Source organism: Capsicum annuum, chromosome 12 (assembly GCF_002878395.1).
Source record: "Capsicum annuum cultivar UCD-10X-F1 chromosome 12, UCD10Xv1.1, whole genome shotgun sequence".
Lineage (NCBI taxonomy): Eukaryota > Viridiplantae > Streptophyta > Magnoliopsida > Solanales > Solanaceae > Capsicum > Capsicum annuum.
The window spans coordinates 175,050,626-175,056,443 of NC_061122.1; positions in this window are offsets into that span (position 1 = coordinate 175,050,626).

The window sequence follows — 5,818 nt, forward strand, 5'->3', positions numbered from 1 at the left end:
GAGTGTCGCATTACTAACCCTTACCCTGGTCCCAGTTAACTATCACCTTTTGAGTCTCAAGCTATTAGATGAAGGCTAACAATCATTCGCATATACCGTTATGCTGCAACAAATCGACTATTAACTCCCCAAATTACTATTGTCTTTAACTTTTCCTAGTTACTACCCCTTTTGTTAGAGAAATTAGCAATAGCAAGGCGGGATCCTAATGTGTGCACCCATTAAGAAACCAAGCATATCGAAGATAAAGCAATGCATGTCATAGGTATTGGTTTCCCATCAACAATCGCACTTCCCATACTTCATCAATTTCCCAGGTTTCCATAACTTTAGCTATGGGTTTTAGCCGCTCGTGATTATGAAGGAATCAATAGCATTCATGTTGGAAAGAAAAGATGAAATCACAATGATAAGATGAAATAAAACCCACAACTGTAAACTGAATAATCAATAAAAGTCAATACAATGGAATCCCAAGATCAAAGATGGATCTTGAAATCAAAATATGTTTCTAAGTGTTAAAAGTGCATTCTCTCTATATATCTCCTTTCTCTCTCTCTGACTAAAAGGTACATAAAAGGTATTTATAGTACAAGAAAAAGCCTAAAAAACTAAGCCTAAACAAAATAGGAGAAAATCGGGTCGGTAGCCACCTACTCCCTGCACCTGCGGTCCGACAGCGCGCAGATACTACCTGCGGCCCATGCACAGGGCACAGGTAGTGGGCGCGGGTCAGGAGCAAAAATCCTGCAATGTTCAGCTCTCGAGATTTTGACGTTCTAGCCCTTACTTTGTGTACATGCAGTTCGTAGGTCCTACTTACAACCACATATTGACTTGGTAGATAATCACGATCAAGCTGGAAAACATCCCAATCATCCATAATCTCTCCAAAAGTAACCAAAATGCCTTTTTTCACCATTTTCATGAACTTATTATCCAAATCATGATTTTCTGCAAAACATACCCAAAACAGATTAAATCTAACAAAAAGGCCTCAAAAACTTGCATATTTTCCTTGTTTAAAGCATAAAAAATGCTATACTTCTATATCACATCAACATCCTCAACTTAGAATGTTTGCATGTCCTCAGGAAACAAAAACAAAGTAAACAAAAATGATGCTTAACTAGGAGAATCTAAGATTTTCAAGGCAGGCAGTCATCACATTTAGTTCAAAGCACAATATCCCCTTCTACATCTTTTTTTCAAAATTAATTGTGTATTAATATGAAGCACAACAATGTGACACAAAGGAATCAAGGTATGACAACTACATTAGCAATAGACAACCACTCATATGTACAAATCATACTACCCGAAACAAGCATATAGCTAGCAACATGTCTCAAGTGTCCTCACAACAAGAATGTCCCACTCACTCATATGAAATCATACATATCAATACCGGGACGGTCAAGAGACACTCACACTCAACAAAGAAGTTCCAATCAATGCATGTCAAATACCATAGGCTTACCCTTATTTTATTTACCTTAGCATTCAGATAGTTAAGTCACGATCACTATTGAATTTTTCTCGGCTTGAAATATAGGCTTGGGACTGGTACGATAGGTATGGATATTTAAACTAACTAAACCTCCTTGGCACTACACTAATTTTTGGGGTCTCACTAACTAGTCAATTGCCTTTTATTCCACTTTTTTCCCCTTTTATTCTTTTATTGCGCATTCAAGTTGGGTGTGACCTCTTATTCTTTCTTTTCACAATTTCCCTTTCTTTTTTTTTTCTTTTCTTTTTTCTACCACACCCATCCCTACTAACTTTTTTTCTTATTTTACCCTTCTTTATACCCATTTTACACTACGTACCCCTTTGATAGCCACCCTCAACTTAGGCTTTTTACCAGTGTTGAGGTGCACAATGTCCAAGAAGGATCAGGGCCAAAACAGGTTCAGTGTAATATAAATGGGAAGGTGAAAGGTGTAACGTGAAAAATAGGGAGCAAGGGATACAATTTTCACATTTCATAAAATATGAACTATGATCCTTTCCTAGCCGACTATCCTTCAACCTAAGAAAGACTAACCGGGCAAGTTTTGAATTTAACATACAATGGGAACTAGGTAGAATCTCACACTCATAAAGCATAGAGTCACCTTACCAACTACTACCTATTCAGTTTATGCAATTGTCAGCAAATGGTTATCATGTCCAAAATACTAATGCCATAACGAGATCCACAAAGTTTACACATATACATATCATCACAGTTCTAAATTATAACATTGTAGAGAGTTATCAAAAACTGATCAAAATTTAACTACTCCCCTAAATACTCAAATCTCTTAATTACACAAAAATAATATAATATAAAGAAAAACACAATACGACACATAATTATACAAGACATGCTGGTTCTACAAGCGTACCGCGGCAGACGGGAAAAGAAGTACGGTAATAAAAACCCATGGCTATATGGCATGCTCATCCCCAACTAAAAATTATGCATTGTCCTAAATGCGCTAAAACAAAACAAAACATAGAGAAGTGAGAACATACCTGGGACACACTAAGTTCCCGAGTCAGGAGCCTCCTTAGATGGGGGCATGAAAACTGGCGGAGGTGGTCCACTATTGGATAATGCATTTGCTGCTATAGCATCACGTCTCTTCCTATATACAAATGCAATCTCTAAAGAATCATGTCTGGCCTTTTTAAGGGCCTCATTTTCTATCATAACAGGATCCTCCAAATCATGTAAGTGACCTCTCTTGGTCCCAACTGCTGGAACTTCCTCATTATCCTTCACAAAGAAGTAAAACTATTGCAGTATATGCGGAGGTAATATCTAGACTACAAGGGTTACCATAGAGGGAGTAGTTGTGACACGGCTCTCTACAAGAAAGCGTACTTCTGCTCTTAGGATATCAAAATCCTCTCTCATTTGAACCAAATCTGGCACCCTTATTTGTGTATATCGAGATGTAACCCATCTCTCCAGCTCATCAATTCATGTCTAAAACTCAACACACAGTAGTATGGCTCTCTGAGCAGCCTCCCATCTAGCCTCGGCCTACTCAAATCTTGTCCTGACCCCTGATCTCATCTGCCCAAAAAGGGTAATCGTCTCAGTCTCAAAAACCTTCAATCGAGTTGTTGTAGCTCTTTGTCACCTTACTAGGCTCTGTAAAAACTCACTAGATATAGTAATCATACCTGTCATAGTAGTTGTAATGGATGGATGAGCAAGCTCTATAGTGCACCAATCGGCTTTGAGGTCAAAGTCGGGACTGAAGTAGAAATAGCATATGTCCCCTCACCCTGAGTACTCGAATTCGGAGCATCTCTATACTCCCCTATCTCCATGTCTATACCAATACCCATACCATCTATATGTGTCTTATCAGGCTCTACAAAAATTGTCGACCCCTCAGACTGGGTCTGTGGTACTACTGTCTGTTGTTTATATCTCTTAGAAGTATCTAGATGTACTAGACTCTTCATGGTCTTCATCTGCACAGTTGCGGCGATAGTCAACCTCTCATCAATACCTACTAACTCAGGCACAACTATAAGGAAATGACAGGTTAGTCAGCTCACTAAAGGCTCGATCATGTAGCTCATGCCTGAGAATTGCAGCAAAATCTATATCATAACTAGCCATCAAGCAGGCAACTAATGCAGCTCATTCCCACATTAATGTATTATTTGAAGTAGTAGAAAGCAGGCGATAATGAATCATCAACTACCAAAATCTGGCCTCTAGTCTCAATAGGCCCTTCTTGATCACAATTGGCCCTTCAATCTATGGGGCCTCATCACCCTATGGTGAAATGTAACTGACTACCCACCTAGATATCTCAACCCTCTCAACTTTATGCTCAACATCCTTTATAATATGATAATCTCGTGTGATCCTTATTCTGTGGTCACACTCTACTGTAGATGCAGGTGTAATATAATATGGGCCAAACATGACTCTGTGGATAGTCTCCTCTATGGCATCAACCTTGACCCCTTTGACTAGTGTGTGATCAAGTTGTGGCTGTCATGCAAATCTAATTAGGCCTGGATGATGGTGTATTGGGAGGACTACAGTGGCTCTATAAGATGCATAAAACTCCTATTCCATAACTGAGTTGTAAGAACCAAATGAACTAGTCATTTACCAGATCTGATATATGTCAAATACTGCCTTAAGCTGTGGTAACTGCTCTAGCCTCGATAAGTCAATCCAGCGCTCCTTATAGATACAGCGTGTAGGCCTGCCTAGCTCCCAAACACGATTATCAATATCATATATTTCACACATCACAAACGTACACCACCTCAGATGTCCCTCCTCGGGAGGTGCATCTGGGGAAGGTGTGGGTGTCTGCTCCGACAGTGCATCATGGGAAGCCTGTGTTGTACTATCCATAGAATGGGGTACCGCTAATGACTGCTCCTACTTAACCTCCTCAGAAATCCTGGAACCCCTCCTCAGACTGGGGGTCCTAAGCATCAGCATGTGGAGTAGGCTCAGACTCTGCCTCCTCCTCCTCGTCATCATCATCGGGTAGAGGAGTATGTGGTGGTTATATCCTCAGTGACTTCATCCTCAGTCGGGCTAAAGCTAACTGAGCAACCTGGCAAGTCTGTCATCTTATGACTCTATGTGTCACTGCAACTGCAGCATCAACATAACATTATCTCGGATACTCCTCTACCGAATTGCTAAGCTCAGAAGACTCTGCTCATCTCCTCAAAGTAGCAACTTCTTTCTTCTTCACTTATTTAAGTGCCATGTATATCTGGAAAACAAAATATTAGTTTCCAACAAAAGTGGGGGATAGAGAAAGTTGAAGAAAAACTCAAAATTCAAAAAGTTTAAATTTATCCTCACTTTTCACACCCCTATAACCTATTTGAAACCCCAACAAGTACAATGTATACACACTAATCAAGAATCATGACTTTCAAAGCAAATAAACAAGTTCAACTCATGGCATTACTTTCATTCATTTAAGTTCAACTTCCGATTAGGGCCTAAACTTAGAATTTTATCTAGAAACAAGGCCCTACATTATGATTTTAGGTTATTTCAAGGCTCCCTCATACAAGCATGATAGTTTCAATATATTTAGCAATGCACTACACATATAACTTTGTTTCAACAATAGATAAAATATTAAATCACCATTAGGATCCAAGAAAGTTACCTCTTATATGAAAAATTGGAAGAGAATAATGAAGAACTCAAGCAAAACCAAGATTGAAATTTGTTTCTAACGTGTTTGGACAAGTTGGCATCTCAAACAAGTGTCAATTTTGCCTTTTCATAAGTGTGGGGTTGATTTATATTTAAAGTGGAAAGTTTGAATTTAAAGAGAAAATTAAAGTTTTGAGGATAATAATGAGTTAGAATGGGGGTTAGAATATTTTTATATAGGTGGAGAACTGTATAGGTTATATTTAAATATTGGTGGGCCTAAAATTTTAATCAAAAAGTGGGCCCAAATTTGACCTACATGGGGTACCTACCTGCGCCCAGTACCCGCGGTCGGGTTCTAGGCGCAGGTAGTACCTGCAACCCGCAAGTGCTGGGCGCAGGTGATGGGCCAAAATATTTGGCCTACTTTTCTGCAATTCAGACTTGGTGTGTTGACATTTTTCCAGCTACTTATGGTCCCACAACCTAAGTTTTAGGTCCCAAAAGTAAAATTAGGTGACAACTACTTATGGTCCCACAACCTAATTTTTAGGTCCCAAAAGTAAAATTAGGTGACAAAGTCCACAACTTACCATTTTTCATCCTTAAAATTTGAACTTTTCAATTTTCTACTCAACTTACCATGTGTGACTTGTGATCATG